A 23,426-nucleotide genomic window follows, 5' to 3' on the forward strand; every position below is an offset into this window, starting at 1 on the left:
GGTGACACTAGTGTTCTTGTGAGGTTCACAGATACATCAGCAGTGACCAGGAATGTAAGTTTTGGTTCCCTGACTGCAAGGAGTCATGGGAATTTTTTATTGCAGAAGCAACGTATCTTCAAAAGGGAGTCACTTTGTGTATTGTCAACTGATATTGATGGCTTGTGAAATCTGAAAGCTTTTAGTTGTGTTACTGATAGGATTCAAACATTGGAATAAATGTTCAGCTCCCACTTACTGGAAGGTCTGCCTTTTTCTCCAGCTCTATCGCTATTTTCAGAGCCTATAACAACTCTTATGCAGAGAACAATCCCCTGAGATTATCTGAATCCTAAAAATCCTCTTATGAAATGTGCATACTTTATAATACTCTGTTTGCAAGAAATAAGGACAGAAGGGACTAACTACACTCCTGTCTTTCAGAAGTGGTAGGATGCAAATATTTATACACACATACAATCTGTTAAAAACTCACCTGAGTGCAACTGAAATATTAAGCATAACCAATTTTCTGCTTTCCTTATGCCTGGAACAAATTTGATTATTCTATGAATAATTCCAAACAGATCTTCACACATGGTGATGCACTCTGCATATCATGTACCAACCTAATATTCTAGCCGCCTTCATGGAACTTCTTACTTTACTGTGCCTAATGCTAGCAAATATTAGCGGTATGCAAATGAGTGCATAAGTAATGCTGAACATGAAATGCAGTAGTTTTCTGAAAGCTTAATTTAAGTGTGTTGCTATCTCACTATGTTCCATCTTCACTGACAGCTGACCAATTGTATTGAAAATTGCCAGATATTACTCAGGCTGCTTTCACTTGACACTGTAAATTTAAAAGACTTGGACCAGGAAAGGAAAGGACTGGGAGAAGAATTAGCCAGCAGAAGTTCACACGCTTTCCATAGTCACAAAAGCTGAATGTTCCATTAAAAAAAAAAAAAAAAAGAAAAAAAAAAAAAAGAAAAAAAGGAGGACAGGTAAATTCTAAATCCACCAGAACAATTGTTCTGTTTCAGAGCGTTATCATGGAATAATCTCAAAGCAGGTCTCCATTTAGTGTCACTAAGCTTTTTTGTCAAGGGTGGACTGAAAGAAACATTCATCAGCGAGTTATAAAGTGTAAAATTGGACTAATTCCCATGTAAATATGAAAAAGAAGCACTGTTTCACTTTGATTATATAAAGAATATCTTCCCACAGAGACAATCAATGAAAAATATATTAATTTATATTATGTTTATAGATGTATTTTATTTTTATTACAAATATATGTATGTATACATACACAGATCCATTAAAAAAACTAGAATACACAAGAAAACCTTTAAGAAAGGGAAGGAAGGGGAGGGGGGAGGAAGGGAGATCTATAACATGTATGATTTGTTAATATACCTTTCTTAAATAATTTGTTTGCATAGAAATCATGTCATAGTTTGGGCTGTTCTACACATAAACTCTTCAGAGACAGTGTCATACCTGCAGCTGAGTATTAATGCATGGTCTAATTTTATTACCTATTGTAATTTAATTTGGTTTTAAAACTGTACTAAGTAAACTAGGATTCACAATTTCACAATTAATTGAATATAAAATAACATTATTTAAGACTGTTCAGCATACTAATAAGACTATCAGTGTAATAGAATAAACATGAGGCAGTTAAAGAGGTTTATTTTCAGTTCATAATGTTGCTAAATAGGCAAGGATTCATTGCTGGACACTTAATGATTTTCTTTTCCTATATGGTCTATTAGTATTGCAAAATTTCTGAAACGGATGAAAAATTATGCATGTTAGTTCCACAGCAAGTCTCAGAGGAACAGGTTTCTCATTATTTTACTGAAATGGCTTCTTGCCTATTAGCCAATTCTTTGCTTATATGTATAGTGCCCCACCATCTCACTTTACCTTTAATTGTACTCATGGGAGAGCATTAGTGTCACTAAGTTTAATAAGGGACCTCAGATACCCTCTAGTTGCTTTTCCTTCTGCCAGTGCTTCCTCTGTTTTTCAGTCAGGCCGGATAAAATCAGTTTAGTCGGGATTAGTATTTTAATCATATAGCAAAATCAAATTAGCCTAACGGAGGTGCAAGCATGCAGCTAAGCTGTTGTAGTGCATGGGCTAGACAGTCTAAGTAGCAAGTGAAAAGGTTTTCTGAATTATCGCTTTGCTACACAGAATATTATGGGGTCTTCCCTGCAGGGCTATTTTCAGTTTGGAGATGAAACAAACATGAACTAAGGTACTATCTTACAGTAAACCATTTTCTTATAAACTCCAGTCCTGTTTATTTAAACAAATGAAGAGGAACTACATGGATGAAAGACCTGAGTCTTGCAACACTCAGAGCTGCAACAGCTAATTCTTACACACATTGCCATTGTAACGGAAGCAGTAAACCTGAATTTAATACCGTGACTTCCCTGACAAAAAAAACCTAGAACAGTCACATATCAGAGAATTAGATTCACTAAAATATTTTTAGCTCACTGACAGCAGAAAGTAGGATACAGAGAGGTGTATTTTAAATCTTTCTTTTCTCCAGGAACAGAAAAGAAATTTTTTCTGTAACTGCAAAAAAATATTTCTGCCTCTGTAAGATCACACTTCTCATCTTGAAGCTAAGCCTTAAACACCTACAAAACAGTGCAAAGACTGATCAAGCCTCTTTTCAAAATAACAGTTCTAGTTTCAGACTCCTGGGAGACCTGGAGTCAATCTTTTTACTCTGGTTGAGGGGATAGAGGCTGTTCGAGATCTGAGCTCATCTTCCCCTTTCTTGGGGGTTTGTCTCCCTCGATTAGGGCCAATTTAGAAAGAGCACAGGTAGCGACCATTGATAAAGCTGCTCTTAATAAATCTAGAAGACTCAATGAGAGCTGCCTTGCCTTCTCTTGGAAGCTGCTTTTCAAGCCAAGGCTCTCACCCTCAACCCCTGCCTGCACTACATTTTCAGCTGCATCACAGCTAGTCTTGTGCCTGACTATGGAACTTGTTGATCCAGACCCTGACCTGTGGACCAAGGACCTCATCACAACGGACTTACCAGAGATCACTGGGCTGTGGCTGATCTCAATTACTGTTTCTAGACCTGATCCTGACTTGCTGACTCAATTTTCAGGCTGGACCTCGGACCTATCTTATCACTGTGGACCCTTTCTGATCATCAGGACTCTCATCTGGTAATAGCTATCATCACAACTCCTGGCCTCCTTACCTCTCTCAGGTGCTGCAGGATGGGACCCTTGCTGGTGAGGCCATTGCCTCTGCTGCTGATGTTACCATGCTTGGCTCTTGGCTCCCTTTCCTTTAGGGAACTATTTGTCCTTGCCGTTGCCAACAGAGACTATACTCTATTTGAGTTTATACACATTTCAAACAAACACACACCCCTACCACCTCCCAAAACCCTCAAAAGTGACTTATGTATCAAGCTATAAAACTCCTTTGGAACAATTTTTTTTCAGTGTATTTTTCAAGACAGTTTAAATTGAGATGCTCCTTTCTCAGGTGAAAACTCCAAGCCAATGCAGACAATAGATCTACCTTATTTTTAACTTTGCTTTAGCCCAATACGGTGTTAGTATTTCCTTTAAAATAGTTTCTCTTTGATCCAAAGCTGATAAACAGTTTTAAGGTTCTAAAAGTTGCTTTTAAGAATCTACTGAGGCACTAGGTCTAATCTTATACATTGGGTACTCTTCCAGGTGAAAGATGGAAAACTATGCTAAAAGGGGGAGATAGCCTGGTCTTTAAAGGAAACAGCATCTTTCATATTTTCAGTGATGTGTGCATCTGAACTGCCCATGTAATTCCATAAATTTAAGACTGAGGGTATGAAATATCTTCTGAAACTGCTCTCTCAGATGGAAAAGTGATTACATACTCATAATAAGCAATATTCTATACAAAATGGTAACTCCTTTATAGTGTACATTTAGAAACCAGAATTCGGAAATTTGGAACAGGAAATTAATTTGAGTATAAAACTAGAATAAAATCTAGTTTACACTAATTTCTAGATGCAATGGTATCTCTCAATATTAGCATTAGCTGTTGCAAGTATGAACAATTATCTATGTTTAAAAGAGTAATTTCACTGATGCCTTGAAAACATCAGCAAACAATGTATTATTTCTCTTTCAACTGTGTAATAATGAATCTGTCTCAGAAACATAGCAGTTCTGTGGTTCAAGGCATCGCTGACATTTGAGATAAAACCCAGACATTTCAAAAAAAATTTTATTGCTTTCTCAATAGGAAACTACTAAATATTAAGATGTGGGGAGCTATGGCAACCTTTAAGAAAGAAAACACCAACAGCCTTTGCTGGCAATCAGATGATCACAATTAATTATCACACAAATTATCACAATTAATATTATAACATATTTCTGATACATCTGCAGCAGTCACCTTGCTGTTTCATGTCTTTAGCAACAAATTCCCATTAAAACTTTCTACCTGTGAATAAAGATAAAATTATTTTCTGATATTTTCAAAATTACTTGGTTAGTTACTTCAGTCAGTCGTGAGAAACTGAAAATCTGTAAAAACTACAGTTAACCTTAGTGATGTTACCTTTACTAACCCAATAAAAATCTTTTTTCTACTCACACAAATTAAAAGCCTTTTTTAGGGTGTCTGGCCTTATAATGGAATGTTTCACAGACACTGTCGCAGTCATGATCTGCCTTGAAGGTGTAACTTGACAAAACTAAGAATTGCACAGGCAATTAGGTTCAATATTAGACTATGATATGCTGTGAAATGTGAAGTCTCAGAAAATCTGGACAACGGTTCTGACACTGGGTTACATTTAGCTATAAATCAGCGTCTTGTAAAATTTGTTGATCAAACTTCCTTAGAATTCAAAGGACTTTATACCTGTTTACGTATCTATCTATCTCTAAACTCTAGCGTGAGATCCTTCAGGCAGGTACAATAATAGAGATATTTTTCAAGTATATATTAAAGTAATTTTATAGCAGTTAATTGACAATTGAAATTATCTCTATCTAAAGTCTAGAAGAAAATTTAGGGAATTTTTTTTTTTTTTTTAGGGTGCTGCATAAATTTCAACTATATTTGTCTGGGCTGAAGTGTACAGAACTTGGTCTGAAAAAATTATGTCTGAGTTCTTCCCTGAAGGGAAATAACTTTACCCATCTAGTTAATTTTAGCTACCTAGGAGTCCTCTGGGGGAGTAGGTAGCTAAAGTACATCCAACTCCTTGTATTCCAAGAAGGTTCTTAAGTCAGAAGTATCAGTCTAGGAACTGAGCAGTCATCACTCCTGACTTTTTAAAAAAGCTTTTCGTTTGACTTCTCTGTTGAAAACCTCACCTTATTTTTGTCCCTCAGATACAAAGAAACCCTTTCATCTTTCCAAATCTACACCATGGGCTGTGGAACTCTCTATAATTTCCTCAACATCTTGTGACATTACCAGCAGTACAAAAGGGCCTTATCAGATCCTGGACTTAAAACTTCAAAACCTACTCGGTAAGTATATTCACAGACAATTTCAAGACCTGCAAGAAAGGTCTGTCTTTGTACCAACTCCCAAGGTCTGAGACCACACATGGAATTCTACCAATAAACTTTACTAGTAACTACATGACAAATACATACAATTTATAAAATCATTATTAAATATTTCAAAGTATTTTGAATTCTCACAGGACCTTTCCTTATCATTATAAGAAGTGCAAAAGCAGAGGACTGAGATAATATCATGTTTTAACAGGAGAAATTGCAAAAAATTACATGCCTGTTTTCAGTTCAGGTGTGCAATTCAGTATATTCTCTCATCCTTGCAGAAATCAAGTTTTCTTCCTTGCGTTTAAGTTTTTTTTGTTAAAGAACAAGGTTTCCTTGGGTAAATTCTACATCCAAAGTTTAATCAAAACTTACATTAGTAAGGACTTCTCTGAAAAGATGAGCCATTTAATGTCTCTCCTTTATTTGAGAAACATGAATTAAATAAGGAACACTGCCTTAGTCAGGAAATCACCCTAACCCTGAGCAATTCCAAGTATTATCAATTACTTCTCAGCTCATTAAAACCTGAAGTTACTTATCTCTTAGCTTCTTTAAAAGCGAGTAGCATTTTAAGAATGTATTCTGTGCAGGTGTTAAAGTTTAACAGGACACCTACCACAGTTCTTAAGATTTTAAAGGAAAAAGAGAAACCAAACTGGAAAAACTGAGAAGCAGCATTGTATTTGCTCAGATTTTTTTCTTCCATAAAATAAAATAATAAATAATTTAGTTAACCAAAATGTTTGGTTTTCTTGAAATGGATTATTTTGTTTGGTAACCTTAATAAGCCTTTTTTTTTTTTTTTTTTTTTTTCATTTTATGTAAGTTTTTAAAGTACTTTGCTTGAAGGATAATGACCCTAAACACATCTGTAGTTCTATACTCTAAAGTAAAATTTACAAAAGGTAAAGAAGAAAAAAACCCATTTTTTTCCTTTTTTTGACACTGCTCACTTTAAGTGCCTATATGTATTTTTGTAGTCCCTCATAACTTTCTTTTTCTGTTAACTTACACTTTAATAGGAAAAAATTAAACCTTGTCATCAGAAAAATAATAATAATTAAAAAAAAAGATTGCTTTCTCACCTTGATCATCTCCTTTCTTCTTTTCCTACAGCTATGCAAAACACAGAGGACAGAACGGGGACAAAAACTTGTGTCTGAGGATCAGTGACTTTACATAGTTCAAGAAGTATTCTGAGAAGAAGTTCTGTCTGATTCAAACTCCTTCCTGATGTAGAAGTATTTCATTTCCTCTCCATGTACCAGGGTTGTATTTTGGAACTCTTCACCTGTTTTCTTCCATAGCACATCTCTGTTACTCAATCACTTCAGCTTCCTGTCTTCACCATTGTACATTTCTCATTCATGGTACCTGCAGTCACACAGCCTGTTTTGTAAGCACACACACAGTGAAGTATTCAGTTATTCTGTCCACGTTCATTCTCATTCTCCATGTTCTTTCAGGAAATGCAATGGACCTGATGGTTTGGATTCATCCTGCACAACACTGAATGGCCTTTTGCTTAAGAACCTTGTTACAGTTCCATCAATCACATTTTAATTTTTATAGTGCTATAATTTTTCCATGACACACTTCATGGTGCTTTGGGGCACAGGAAATTCACAACTTCCCTTAAATTATTTTGCTTTCTCTCTATCTAACTGCTTTCAGTCACAGAAAAAATTGTTTATCATCCAGCCAGTGTTTTACTTTCCATAGGTTTTTCTCTTAGTTGTCACATTTCATATAATACTGTTCCTTTTCTGGTTTGGTTCGATTTGGCTTCCCCCCCCCCCCCCCCCCCCCCATCTATTTTTATGCCCTTTCCTGCCTTCAGGTATTGCTTAGACAAGCAACACATTATAAGATAATGCCTCCAGCTCCCTTATTAAATAATCTGTTGCTATTCCATTTAGATTCTTATAAGTACCTCTCTTGCAAAGAAAAAAAGACCCCTACCAAACAACAAACTGTATATTCTAGGTATCTTCGCATCAAAGATATGTAAATGGAATTGTTACCATGTTCTCATGCACATGAAGGCAAAAAGTATAATCTTCAGATTTCTTTCTACCTTGAAACTACTCTTACTGCTACCTTGAACTTCATTATAATTACTAGATTTATCCTCCTGATCCTCACCTGTGTGGAAAATGTTTCATATTATTTACCACAAACCTGCCAGTATTAATTTTTTCCAAGCTGCATCTTGCTGTTATTTTCTTGCTCATTCTCAGCTTACCTTCAGGATATTTCTCTACTCTTTTTAGTATTTAGATCAGTTGACAAGGTAGTAGCTAAAGATGTTTATTGCCTCTTCCAGGTCATTAATGAAGATATTAAATAAGAAAAGATTCAACAGGTGTCACTGCAGTATCCTCAGGAAGTCTGCATTTTGCTTATTATGCTTTGTTTCATAACAATTGTCATATTTCACTTACACATATTTGTCTTCTTCCTTCTATATATTTGCAATCTTCCTTCTATAGTGTAGGTCAGCACTTGTTCCATTCAATACCTTGATTTAAATCTGGGTTTATCACCCCAATACACTAAACACTGCTGATCACCTTAATTCCAAAAGTTAGCATTTCTCATATTGGTATCTGAATGTCTGCTTTCAAACTTGAGATCAAAATGTAAGACAGCATTTGTTGATTTTCAGCCTGCTATGTAGGTGCTCATATTCCCATTTCACATTAAATTAATTTCAAGATGACTACTTAGATGAAAACTGAACAGTTGAAGATGGACTTCCAACTTACAAAGACACTTTAGAGTAATAAGCAAGAAGAAGAAAAAAAAAAAAAATAAGCTATATTGCATTGCCTGACTGATATGGAAAAATTAGCACTTTCTTTTTCTCCTGGTGTATTAAAAACAATTTTAACTGGCTATTTCAGGTGCATTTTTAGTTCAACTGCCACATAACGATCATCAATGATGGCTGTAGGGTAAAGAGTAGTATTCAGAATGAGGTGTGCAAAAATACTCATTACTTGTAAGCATAATGTTTCAACTAGAGATGTTGACAATCACAAAAAAATCTCTTGTGTGTAAATAGGATGGATTGGCTATGGCCTGGTTTTATAGACTTTAAAATAGGCTGCTGTAGCATAGGTGCTTACTATGTGTAACCTCTGGGGTACTCACAGTAGGAACAGTAGCCAATTTTTGCTTCCCAATCATGGCATTCATTACCCAGCAGTACTGTCAGGGAGCTATAGAAATAAAACCATTTAAAATTGCCTCTAGCATTATGAAGAGGAGATTTATAAGAAAACACTTTCAAAAATTATAAAAGTATTCATTTGCTTGAAAAATTTGCATTTGTTTTATTTTTATTTCCTTGATGATATTTAGAAATAAAAGGTAAGGTTTGAAAGTGACTGTCCCATGAGATTCATGTGTTCATTGTGCATGGATTGCAGCACACCGGAGAATATTATCAGAGGAATTTTTTTTCAATTATCTTTGTCAGTTCTGAGATAATCAAAAGTGCTTGAAGTCACTCCCATAAAATAAAATGAAGCTGAGCCATCTTTCATGAACAAATAATAGGTATGACAAAATTGCAGGTATCTATGGAGAAACGGTAGTGGTTTTGTATAGAAATGCAAAGGGACAAAGGTAGCTCTATATTATTACATAGGTTTCCCCTTGTCATTGTGCAAGAGAAAACAGTGTGTACTGTGATTCATCAATTACAAAGAAAAAGATTATAAAAATCTAGGGAAGAACAAGGATGTAGGTCACAGCAAAGGTTTAGGCATTTATAATATCCTTGTTCCATGAATGTTCTGTGCACACTGTTGTGATTGTTCAGTACTTTGTGAAGCTGTAAGGAGTCTTCACAACACAAAAGCTAATTTATTTTCAAATATCATATTCCCCTGCATTTCTGCTTGAGCATAGCTGGCTTTATTACTAAGGCAAGATACATCTATTTGTTTTTTGTGGTTTACTGATATGGAATCTCATGGAAAAAATATTTCATTTTCGCATTGTTCTAACAGGAAACTGAAAATACTCCATAGAAATGTAATGTCACCAATAGCCCCATTAAAAATGGTTAGATTAGGCTTAAAGAGAAGTTCAGTCAGAACAGGGACTAAGCATGATATTAGGAATTACAGCTTGGGCTAAATTGATTTTTCAGTCTAAAAAGGTAGATATGCTAGTTTCGTTACTTTTGCTTCCTCCCTGATCACAGATATATGTTCCCCTTACCTTTCTTGCACTGACCTGCTTCAGCTTCCTGAAATGACAGAAAAGCAATCTGACAACACAGAGCAGCTCTCCATCAGATGAGTGAACTAACAGTTCAGTGAAGATTCCGGAAAACATCAGTCCAAAAGTGGAAGTCAGACTCATGTAGCTTCAAGTTAAGAACGGAGGACATGGCAGAAACGGCACTGTTGCATTTGGCAGGGGAAAACTGTTAAACTGAGTCATAGCCTGTAGAGTTTAGCAATGCTACAGGATGAACAGCAAGCAGGCTGGTTTTCCAGAAACAACTTCAGCAATTACATTTAAAATGTGGTGCTACCTCTGTACTTTCTCAAATCACAAGGAAGTTGACCAAACCCACTTTTTTTTAAAAAAAATCTTTTGTTATTCCTGTGTGATCTGTATCAGTCTGTACTTCAGTCACCTATATTTAGATAACAAAATGTCTACATAAATTATCTTTGCTGATGTAACCCCTGAGATTCTGCAGTCCAAGACTACAGTTCTTGTATGTTCTGATAACAGAAATAATTTTAAAAATTAATAATCTATAATGTACAGGTTTAGCTATTGATAGAGCTGCTCAGAAATGTATTGATAGAACATTTACCCAAAGTGTCAATTTGGCAAAGTACCATTCAAAGGGAAGTGTTAAATTCTGGTGAGTTTTCCCACCTTAGAAAAGTACTATCTTGTTCTGAAGAAAGATTTATTTTCTAGTATATGTCTCAGTTGCTGAGGTGAACATCGCCAGTGCTGGTGCACTCAGCAGTAGAGTGCCTGAAAAGGGGGAACTTCAGGGGAGCAGAGAGACCTTTCAGGAGCCCACAGCTCACGCCACAGTGGCTGATGGGGCCTGGACAAAGCCAGGAACAATGGTGGTCAAGGCCTGCCCCGTCATCCCCCCAAAAAAAGAAACCCCTGAGAAGTGCTAGCAGCCAGAAACATGGCATGGGAGCTCAGGCAGAAGGACACGCAGGAAGGGTGCTGTAACTCTGCCAGCACCACCAGGGAGCAATGGTATTCACCCAGCTGAAAGCCACAGCCTTTCCAAACTCTGCACCTGCTGCAACTGATGCAGCTGCCCAGACAGAGCTCCGGTGCGAACATGCTGCCGCTCAGGTGCCAGGCTGCAGGCTGTGCCCTGCTCTTGTGCCAGTACCAGATGGCAGCCATAGGCACACCTGGGGGAGGTGTGCCCAGGTAGAGGAATTCCTTTGCTTTGGGGCAGAGCTCTGGGAAGAGGTGAGTAGGTGAGGGTGGATAGTTACAGGCTCTTCAGAAGGGATACGCAGGGCAGGCTAGGAGGAGGGGTGGCACTGGATGTCAGTGAGTGGTTGGATTGTATGGTGCTCACAGCTGGCAACGACATGGTTGAAAGCCTCTGGGTAAGGGTGAAAGGGAAAGCAAATAAAGCAGATCTTGTGGGAGTCTGCTATTGACCACTCAGCCAAGATGATGACCCCAATGAATTATTCTACAAGGAATTAAGGGATATTTCTAGACCAGCTGCCCTTGTCTTTATGGGTGGTTTTAACTTCTCAGACATTGGGAATATCACACAGTAGACATAAACAGGTCCAGGAAACTCCTGAAGCATGTTGAAGATAATTTCTTGATGCAGTTACTAAGGGAGTCAAGTACAAAAGGTGCACTCCTAGATTTGCTGATTGTAGACAGAGAGGGTCTTGTGGGTGATTGGTGGCTGCCTTGGTCACAATGACCATGAAGTAGTTGAGTTTCAAATTATTGGTACCAGGAGAAAAACTGGGGAGACCAACCTTCAGGCTGCTGAATGAGCTAGTAAGGTTCCTTGGGAATCTGCTTTTGAAGGTATTGGGGTCCATGAATGCTGCTCACTTTTTAAGAGCACAGGAGCAGGCACTTCCAAAGAGTCATAGGTCAAGCAAGTGGTGCAAAAGGGTGGCTTGGATGAACAGGATCTTCTTCTGGAACTTACGCGGAAAAAGCAAAGTGTATGGACTTTGGAAACAAGGACAGTGACACAGGAGGACTTCAGAGATGCTGTGCACCATTGTAGGGAGAAAAATTGTGCAGCCATAACTTGATTAGAGTTCAAGCTGACCAGCACGGTGAAGGACAACAAAAAGGGCTTTTAAAATATGTTAACAGCAAAAGGAGTATCGAAGACAACATTGGTCCACTACTTGATGCGGTCGGTCATCTTGCAAATAGGGACACAGACAAAGCGGAGACGTTTAATGCCTTCTTCACCTCTATCTTTATTACCAATGATGGACCCTGGGACACCTGGAAGGATGATAAACTCCCAGCCAACTGAACTTCTTTGAGACTTGCTGCTCCAGCTGGATGCACATAAGTCTGTGGGGCCCAATGGGCTTCATCCCAGGGTACCGAAAGGGTTAGATGATGTCATCGTGGGATGTCTCTCCACTATTTTTCAATAGTCTTGGGGGTCTGGAGACATCCCAGTTGAGTAGAAGGTGGCAAATGTCCCAATTTTCAAGAAAGGTAAGAAACAAGACCCTGGTAATTACAGGCCTGTGAGTCTCACTTCAGTGCCTGGCAAAATTATGGAAAAGGTTTTTCTGGGAGTTACTGAAAAACACTTGAGAGACAATGTGTTCATTGGTCATAACCAGCACAGGTTCATGAGGGATAAGCCCTGCTTAACCAGCTTAATTTCCTTTTATGACATCACCCATCTAGTTGACCAAGGGAAGCCAGTAGATATGGTGATTTTGGATTTTAGCCAAGCTTTTCATACTGTCTCTCACAGTATCCTTCTGGACAAAATGTCCAGCATACAACCAGACAAGTCCATAATACATTGGGTGAATGAACTGGTTGACAGATTGAACTCAAACATTTATAGTAAATGGGGTTACACCAAGCTGGTGGCCAGTCCCCAGTGAGGTTCCCCAGGGCCCAGTTTTAGAGCCAGTGGTCTCTAATGTTTTTATAAATGATCTGGACACAGAAATTGAATGTACATTAAGCAGATATGCTGATGATACTAAATTAGGAGAAGCTGTGGACTCCCTCAAGGGTAGAGAGGCCTCACAGGGAGATCTGGATAGACTAGAGACAGGCAATCACCAACAGTATGAAATTTAACAAAAGCAAGTGTTGGATTCTTCACCTGGGATGGGGTAATCCTGGTTATACACACAAACTGGGGGACAACAGGCTGGAGAGCAGCCCTGCAGAAATAAGATCTGGGGGGCTGGGTTCATAGCAAGTTGAAATGAGTCAACAGTGTGCCCTGGCAGCCAAGGGCCAACCATGCCCTGGGGTGCACTAAGCACAGCATAGCTAGCCAGTTGAGGGAGTGATTGTCCACTTCTACACTGCACTGGTGCAGTGCCACTTTGAGTACTGTGTGCAGCTTTCTGTGCCTCGGTATAAGAAGGATAGCAGACTATAAGCGTGTGTACAGAGGAGGGTGACCAAGATGGTGAAAGGTCTCACGGAAAAGACTTATGAAGTCACCTGGTTTGTTCAGCTTCCAGGAGAAGACGAGGCTGAGGAGTGACTTCATTGCAGTCTACAACATCCTAAAGGGGCACACCTGAGGGGAAGGTGCTGATCTGTCTCTGGTGACCAGTGATAGGACTCAAGGAAGTTAAATGAAACTGTCAGGGAGAGTTCAGACTGGACATTAGGAAAAGGTTCTTCACTGAGAAGGTGGTCAGTCACTGGAACAGGCTGCCCAGGGAAGTGGTCATGGCACCAAGCCTTTCAGAGTTCAAGGAGCATTTGGATGATGCTTTTAGTAATATGGTTTAGTTTTAGGGAATTCTATTAGGAGCAGGAAGTTGGACTTGATGATCCTTATGAGTCTTTTCCAACCTAAGAGATACTGTGTTTATGTTTTTTTGGGAAAAAGAAACAAAAAGTTCTATTTCAGGGCTTAGCTATCACTGAACTAAAAATGTTTTCAAAAGATCAAAGTCTTTTTTTTTTTTTAATATATATTAACCTTGATTTTCTGAAGAAGAAAAACACTTAAAAATTTACATCTTTTTGGGCTTTTTCTTCCAATTTCAGAAAGCAAATTCACTGCTGCAGTATACCTGAAAAAGGTACTGGAAGCCAGTCCCAAACACTGTATGCTGCCAAATCATTTCATATCCTTTCCACTTCCAATCTATAGCTAGTAATGAGTTGCATGTATTCATTCTATACCCAGTTTTGTATAAATAATGAGTGATGATTTTCATGATTAAAACAAACAACTATCTATTTGCATAGAAAAGTTTCATCCTGAGATTTGCATGCCATCTCACTTGGGAGGGGCAGGTGTGAAAACCTTTCAATACTTAGCAGTAACTGTCAGTTTTGTCAAAAACAGCAGAGCAGGAGATAACACCTGGCCTGCCAAATAAATATTAACATTTAAAGAGGAGAGGGTGGATCATAATGGGGGAGTGAGAGCATTGGTGACACCTCAGGAATCAATAATCTATGTAGAAAGCTAGAACTGAACAGCATATAATACAAGAAAAAGACTGGATATAAAAGCTAACATCTCTCTTTAATCCAGGATTCTCTCCTGCAGAGGCTAGGCACAGTCCTGAGTCTCTGACCATGCTGGAAAATGAGTTTGTTAACTGGAGAGAAAAGGAAAGAAAGATTATTTGGATTTGATATTTAGTATAAGTAGAGTAAGCATGCCTTTGAGTTCCACTACTTTAACCTTTATAAGCCCTTTGTAACTTTTTTCACTACTTCGGAATGGGTAATATTCTCCAGAACATCATAATGGGAAGTGGATACCTTTCTACCCACCCAGAAAAGCAAATCTGGTAATGCAAGAGTGGGAGACACCTTATTTTCTTCTCTGGACATCTTTACCTATGAAAACTCTGTGCCTTATTAAAATATAGTTGGGACCACATATGAATAGAGGAGTTTAAAATAGTGCAGATGAGTTTGTTAAAAGGTAGGAAAAATGTTAGCATATACCTTCCTTGTACAGCAACGAAGTTCTGTCATCAGCTCAATTCTTGAGCAAGACATCATTTCTGGTTGTATATAGTTATATATATATCTATATGTATATACACACACACACATATATATATATCGTTACTTCACACAGTATAAAACTGCATGCAAGTCTTCCCTTGCATTCATCCTATGGATTCATTTTGGATTCAAACCAGCACTCCAGAGCATCACGAACATTTTTCTCCCTCTCTGGCCTAATTAATTTTTCATTTTCTTCTGCCTAGTTACACAGCCTCAGCAGGGCTCAGCAGTTTGTAAGGTAAGTGTCTTTCCTGGGAAATAACAGAATGTGTTTGAAGTTCCTTAGGCAGGCAGGAAATTAAACCTGGATCTCCTACCATCTGGCCAAGCCTCTGACCAATACACTGTTTAAAAAAATTAAAAAATAAAGAGGGAAAACTTCCCTTGTTATATTTGAAGAAGGATGAGCTCAGGTGTGCTCTTTGGAAGAAATTAAAATAGACAACTCTTAGGCCATGCATCCCACATGGCAGATACATCCCCATGGCATCTAGTGAGGCAAGGCAGGTGAAAAATTTAAGACAAATCCTGATAAGTCTCCAGAATTACTGTATTAACTGACTATAGACATTTGAACAATGATTACTTAAGGAATATTCAGGTACCAGCTGGCTCTTGTTTCTTGTAAAATCCATGCTGAGACACCTATCTCTATGTTAAAACACGTGCTTCAGTTTTCCATCCTGGATCCTGGTACTAAAGACTCAGATGTTGCTGTAGCCCAGGGATCTAAGGGCTTTCTTTTCTACCTAACAACAAAACAAAACAAAAGAAAACAAACAAAACAAAGCAAAACAAAGCAAAACAACAACAACAACAAAAAACAACCAGCATTTCCCCAGAACACTGATGTGCTGTCATTTATATGCATAAAAAAGTTTAGAAATGCTTGAATATGTAGGGGGAAAAGACACATAAATGCATATGAGACATAGGTATTTGTTTAGTGAAAGAAAGGGGCTTTTATCAAAGGACTTATTTATGTTGCAGATGGACAAATTTGCAGGTCAACTGCCACAAAAACATTTGTTTTGTTTTCAGAAGAACAGTTCTGTGCATGAACTTTGTAGAGTGCTAAGCACATTGTGCTAGAGTATAAAATGAATGTCATGCCATACTTGAATTCAGATACACCTTGAGTATGTAATTTATTCAGTTAGTTTACTGAATCCTAAATACAGTTAGGATTCTTCTGTAACTAAGAGTTTGCTATTATGAACACCGGCATTTTTCTGTTTCTGTAAACAACTTTCCATGAGAATTATTTATATTAGTAGTAGAGCTATATTATTATAAGATACTGTCAACACCTAAGAAAAAGATGCCATTAGTCAGAAATATAATATTTAATGGGAGACAGCATAATATACTGAAATGCCATGTAATTAAGCAACATAATCACTAATTTTAGCAGATAGCTGCTTTAAATGGGAGACAAAGCATATCGGGGAGAGGAAGAGAAACAGAAGAGAGAAAGATCGTTAGGTACACAGATTAAGACAGGTTAGCTTTGAAACGTTTCCCATTACCATAATGCTGAAATTCCAGCCAAATGGCATTCTGTAACTGACTAAAACCCCATAAATTAAATGCTTGCTCTTGTTTCCATATTAGCACTTCCTATATGTATTAATGTCTTTTAGATGAGAATCATTCAATGCCATGGCACTGACTTAATGAACTAATATTTGGGAAATTATAATTGCCCTCTAACACCTAGAATAAGAATTATGCATTTATATGCTAGTAACTGTATGTTGCTAAGTAGTAAATTTCCTTCAAATTAAGCTATATCGCCTTTGCTCTCCTCTGGAAGGATAAAAATTCTTATTCTGTAACTTTCATTTTTTTTTATTGGCTAAAGATAACACTGTATAATTAAATTTAAAAATAAGATTTTTCTCCACAAACACTTTTGTCAGTGATCACCTCCTCCTTATAGCCTTAATTCCTACTGGATAGTTAGAGCTTCAGTTTCTTTTTTTGGCTATTAAAAACTTAAATACGTTGTATTTAAAAGTTCAGCATTTTACAGTGTCTTACTTCCAATTTCAAACAGACAGTATCTGATAAATCTCTGAGTTTCTTGTAGCAATGTCCATTCCAGCCTAAATATGCTGTTAAATCTGAATAAAAAGAAACATGGTATAATCCTCTCCACAGATATTAACAGAGAGTGTCTTGTCATGAAGCCACCTATTTGGGCTATTTCAAAACAAAAGAATTTGGAAAGGAGTTCTAAAGTCTTAGACAGTGTTCTGATAACCCACCTTAGAGCAAAAATTTCAATTTTCTGTCAGGACACAAGAAAAGAAACATTACCTCTGGTAGCAAAATAAGAATATTATTTTACTGTGGGTACATTTCTTGCTTTCACAGTGAAAAACCACTAGTACAGACTTCACCTGAGCAGTTACTCCAATACCTATGGTCTATGGAAGATCAGTAAAGTACTAGTTAAAATCTATTTTACCCAGTTTTAGTGTTATGGTTCATAAACGCTTGTTGGATACACAGGAACTGCAGAAAAATGTCTACTACAGTTAATCTTTTTTCCTATGATTGATAAATAAGATTTAGGAGAATACAACTTTGATAGGATATATTTTATTTCTCATAATATACTTTGGCTTAGCAGAAGCTCCAAAAATGGAGGACATAAGTTTTTGATAGTGTGTGGCAGAACACGCATAAAGACAAAATATGTATGAGCTGACCAGAATCATTCATATAGCTTTCTTAAATTTCTGAGGAATATTGAAGGTTTTGTATCCTTGAGTACATAAATACTCTTGAAATTTTGAGCCTCTTTCACTATGGCAAAGACTTGCCTATCTGTGGAAGTCCGCTAAAAGTATGTTGGACTACATAGACTCACTTTAACTTCAACAGTCTGGTTGGTACACAGCACTTTCAGTCTCTCAGTAAACAATGTCTTTGTCTTAGGATGAAAGGACTTTGTGCAGGTTTTTTGCCCCCTATTTACATTTCAGCAGTTTTGTTCTTGTTTTTTTGTTTTTTTTTGTTTTTTGTTGTTTTTTTTAAGCACCTCACTGTTTCCACAGTTAAGCAAATACTGATCTTGAAAACTTATGTCAAATGATTTGGCCAGTTCTAAGAGGCAAAAAAACTGAGAAAGCAAAGGAGTTGAAAAGAAACACAGACTGACTAGTAAGTAGCTAAAATGTCTTTAGAAGTTCCTCACAGACTACTTCACCATTGCTCAATGGCATGGCCACATGACAGCCACACACTTGCTACATCACTACCAGAATAAGCCTTTTGAGATGAATGATTTATTTCAGCACAGACTTATGATTACTAACACGTCAATAGCCTCATTGACCTCACATCGAAGAACAAGAAGGAAAAAAAAAAAAAAGGAAAACAAACTTTGTCAATCAAAGAGAATAAGAATGTTAATAACAAGTGGATATCCACATAACAAATTTCAAACTAATGAACTTCTAAGGTGAAAAAATCAAGTAGGAAGAAATATGGTTTCTGTAGAGAACACTACTATTGTCAGACCATGCATTTATTAAAGTGACTCTTAGAACAAACTATTACATAGTATAGCTAAACTAGAAAAGATATTTCCAAGTTTTCAACAGAGGGGGTTAAAATCTCCTGCTGCACTTCTTGGAGCATGGCATGACCAGTAGAAATGCAAGACTGGCCTAGGCGAGTCTCATTTGAAGCTGAGTAAACTTAAGAGAAAGAATCCTATCAATAACAACAGTATTTGGATATGGCCCAGCCGTTCTAGGAAGAAGGTTAAAGAACAGAGTTCTTGCCAGGTCTCCAACTGTTCCAATATCACTGGAAAATACCTTTTTTATTTTTAAAACTGCATCTAGCATCTGGCCTTTTCATCTTCATTAATATTTACATTTGTTTACTTCATATACATTACCCACGTGTGCTATATTAGGTTACTTCCACATACAACATTTTCATTTGAACACTGAGAAGTGCACTTACTGTGTCAGCTTCCAGTAAGAGTGAAGCAAAATTGCCAGATATGTAGTAAGTTTTAAAGTTCTTTCTTTCCGTGTATATTATGGAATGGTAATATATAGTAATAGTTTACTTCTATTATAGTGTCTTATTGTCAATAATTCCCTCATTTCAACTGGTTATCAAATACCAACTCAGTGTAAAACTGTTGCCATTGCTAATCAAGCTATAAGGTAAGGTGTGCAGAATTTAGACAGTTGTCTTATGAAATAAGAAATGAAATTCTGAAAGTGGTGGGGAGCGGAAGGACAACCCCCACAAAACTAACCATTCAAACTGCAAGGGGGTTTAATAGCACACTTTATGCTCCCAGCTTGAGGTTTTGGTGTGAAAGTTTAACAAAGCTGTCAGTTCTAAAATTCCTTTCCAATTCTTTAGTTAGTCTTGTAGTGGACATCTCCATGCCTCTGGAATAATGTCTGTCCAGAAAATTACTCATGATAATTTAAACTTGGGATCTACTTCCAGGTGTCCACCCATCCTTTCTTGACAAGTTTAAGTTTTTCATAGCTTCTCCTTTAACAGTCTGACATATAAAAACATCCTTAGATTTGAAAACTGCTGTAATGCACAATAACCAGAATAAACTGTACTCAGGATCTATAACCACTAACAGGAGCATAAATGCACCTAAGGCATGCAGAACATTTTTGAGTGACTATAGAAGCATTTTAGGGATGGCACAATGTGATTTCATGAGCTATTACCACTGTTTTGGCCTGCTTAGGAAACTGGTTGACAGAGTCTTTTGAGAGGCACAGGACTCCAGGAAGGCTGGACGTTCTTCAAGAAAAGGTGCAGGAACTGCTGTCCCCACGTGCCAAAAGATGAGCCGGCAGAGAAGAATGCTGGCTTGGCTGAACAGAGAGCTTTGGCTAGAAGTCAGGGGGAAAAAAAGTGAGTTTATGACCTTTGGAGGAAGGGGCAGGCAAGGAGGACTACCAGGATGTCATGAGGTTATGCAGGGAGAAAATCAGAAGGGCCAAAGCCCACCTAGAACTTGATCTGGCTACTGCCATAAAAGACAATTTAAAAAGTTTCTATAAATACATTAGCACAAAAGGAGGGCTAAAGAGATTCTCCATCCTTTATTTGATGCAGGGGGAAACATACTGACAAAGGATGAGGTACTTAATGCCTTCTTTGCCTCAGTTGTTAATGGTAAGACCAGTTGTTCTCTAGCTACCCAGGCCCCTAAGGTGGAAGACAGGGATGGGAAATGGAATGAAGACCCCACAATCCAACACACACAAGTCTATGGGGCCAGATGGGATCTACTCAAGGGTACTGAGGTTGCTGGTGGAAGTGCTTACCAAGCCACGTTCAATCATTTATCAGCAATCCTGACTAAATGGGGAGGTCCTAGCTGACTGGAAGTTGGAAAGTGTGATGCCCACCTATCTACAAGAAGGGCAAGGAAGATCCAGGGAATTACAAGCCTGTCAGTCTGACCCCATGCAGAAGCAGACTCAACGACATATAAATATGATCCTAGTTGAAGCCACTTTACTTAAGTTTCTGAAAATTTATATACAATACTAATATTCATACACACGTCACACCGTAATTCTGTTGGTTATATACACTGTCCACACGCTGCTATACAGATACTAATTGGTTAAAAGCATACAAGCGGTTAGTCCCATCACTAAAATTGTTGACATTCTTGCGGTCAACAGTTCCCAGCTCAGCTCCTGTTTTTCTGCCTGCTTAACTGCTGAAGTTCCTGTTTTCTTTGTTCCAGGTGTCTTTCTCACACAACTGTGCAGCCTTGCTGAGCAGATAAAACTTTTCATCATATCAAGCTGCTAAAGCAAGAGCAACTTTTGATAGGCCAGGTGTCCCTTTTCTTCCAAATACATTGCCACAACCCCAGAGCTGGGGAAGGTTATGCAGCAGATCACCTGAGTGCCATCACATGGCACATACAGGACAACCAGGGCATCAGGCCCAGCCAGCATGGGTTTATGAAAGGCAGGTCCTGCCTGACAAATCTGATCTCCTTCGATTACAAGGTGAGCTGCTTTGTGGATGAGGGAAATGCTGTGGAAGTTGTCTACCTAGACTTCAGTAAAGCCTTTTACACTGTGTTACACAGCATTCTCCTGGAGGAACTGGCTGCTCATGGCTTGGACAGGTGTACTGTTTGGTGGGTAAAAAACCTGGCTGGATGACCAGGCTCAAAGAGTTGTGTTGAATGGAGTTAGAGCCAGCTGGCGGCCGGTCACAAGTGGTGTTCCCCAGGGCTCAGTATTGAGGCTGGTTCTGTTTAATATCTTTATTAATGATCTGGTTAAAAGGATTAAGTACACCCTCAGTGAGTTTGCAGACAACACCAAGCTGGGTGGGAGTGTTGATCTGCTTGAAGGTAGGAAGGCTCTGCAGAGGGATCTGGACAGACAGGGTCAATGGGTTGAGGCCAAATGCATGAGGTTCAAAAGGGCTCAGTGCTGGGTCCTGCACTTGGGTCACAATGACCCCACACAATGCTGCAGGCATGGGGAAGAGCAGCTGGAAAGCTGCCTGGCAGAAAAGGACCTGGGGGTATTGGTCAATAGCCAGCTGAATATGAGCCTGCAGTGTTCCCAGGTGGCCAAGAAGGCCAATAATCCTGGCTTATATCTGAAATACTGTGGCCAGCAGGACTAGGGTAGTGGTTGTAAACACTGATAAAATCCCCTCAGTCTTCTTTCTCCAGGCTAAACAGGCTTAGCTCCCTCAGCCTTTTCTCATAAAGGAGATGCTTCCCTTTGCCCTTCAGGACTGCCTCTCAGGGGACTCTGTTCAGTTGAGATGTCTGAATACATGCTGATCACAGTGCCCTGCCAGAATGCCTGATGGTAACCAAAGTAGAGGTGGAAGATGACCTCCTTTTATCTCCTTTTAGTGACATATGACAAATACAAAGAGGATATTTTTTTTTCCTCCAAGGGAATATATAGTTTAACTGTACTGCAGTTAGGCTTTTCACATCGCTCACACCAATATTTTGAACTAAAGACTATGGTGAAATTTTATTATTTCTTAGTATATGCCAGCACAACTGCAAGCATACTCAAGCATGCCTTGTTTTACAGAGGTTATAATTCTATATTAAAATTCCACATTGCAATTAAGCAATGGTAAACAAGCTCCTTTCTTGGAAAGGCAGGCAACAAGGGCTGCACAGAGCTCTACCTTGGCATTGCAAGGGTGGCTGTGTGGGATGCTGGAGAGTGTAAGGAGCTGACGGGAAAGGAGGCTAACACAAACACAAAACGTCAGCTTCCTTCAGACAGGCCTGAAGCACAGAAATGTAAATAGGTGTTCCAGCTTGGACATAAAAAGTAAATAAAAGGGATCTGGTAAAGACAAGGAAATGCAGCTTCAATAAGTGGATGGAGTAAAAATAAGATGAAGAAAATTTGTGGTTACCGTCTACATCTGACTTAAGGTGAAATTCTATTAGACCTCTGTATCTAAATTATGTGGGAAATTTTACAAGGCGAATGTAAAATGTCTTTATGTATTTTTAAAATGGATATGAGAATTTCTGGCATAGGCAGTAAAATAAACAGGATAATGAGATAGCTATTCTAGTGACAGAAGATGAACTGACTATCCATAAAGGAAAAATTAGAGATGGCTAAGAAGACAGCAATAATAACTTGTTACATTCACATAAATCTACACTTAGCTCTCATTTGGTGGTGGAAGCAGTTGAGTAAAACTGGAGATTAAACTTATGTCAGACAGGTGAGGACAATCTGCTATAAGTAAAAGCTATGCTTACAAACATGACATTGAAATTAATTCTGGTTTTGTGGAAGAAATAATAAGGGGGGGTGGGGAGGGATATCATCTCTTCTTACTGCCTTGATCATTTGGGATAGGAAATGTTGCCTAGCTCTTGAAGGTGAAGAAGTCCTTCAGCATTCTCTGCAGGTGACAAGAATAACCAATATATACCAAATTTTGCCAGTAAGGTGCTTCTGGCCATAGCTGCATTAGAAAGTTTCTACTCTGAGTCCTATAGCTGCATGGTCAGAAGGAAGTTCATACTTCCTGCGGCAGCTGCATGCCAGTAAGCATATTTATAACCGACTTTCCCCAATCATACTGTTGCAATATTATAGGAAGATGAGGGAACAGAGTGAAGACAAGCAATTATTTCAGGTAAACTTCTTTGATCAGGTAAACCCAAGCTCTACTAAAATGTCCCACGTCTAACATTTCAATATCAACCTCTAAATCTTACAGGCCTAGCATAATTTTTACAGGCTTATCCTGCACCTCCTCTGTTTTTTCAGATTAAAAAGAAATAGTAGTTCAGACTGAGAACTAGACAGAAAACATTTTGAAGTATCCAGCCCAATTAAGTTCAAGGAAAAAATAAACTAGGAAAGGCATGCATCAGAAATGAAAGCTGCACTGCATTTCTACATTCTAGGCAATGAGTTTGTATTGAGTGAGTTAAAGATGAGGACATTCTGACCTCTTTGATAGTACAATAAAATGCTCATGAAACTAACTTTCTGTCTTCCCTGCCAAGGCCTGTAACTATAGTCATGGTGAATTTACCAAGGGAGAAAAGGAGGTAATGCATCTTAGACTAACATG

This window comes from Falco cherrug, chromosome 3 (assembly GCF_023634085.1).
Source record: "Falco cherrug isolate bFalChe1 chromosome 3, bFalChe1.pri, whole genome shotgun sequence".
Classification (NCBI taxonomy): domain Eukaryota; kingdom Metazoa; phylum Chordata; class Aves; order Falconiformes; family Falconidae; genus Falco; species Falco cherrug.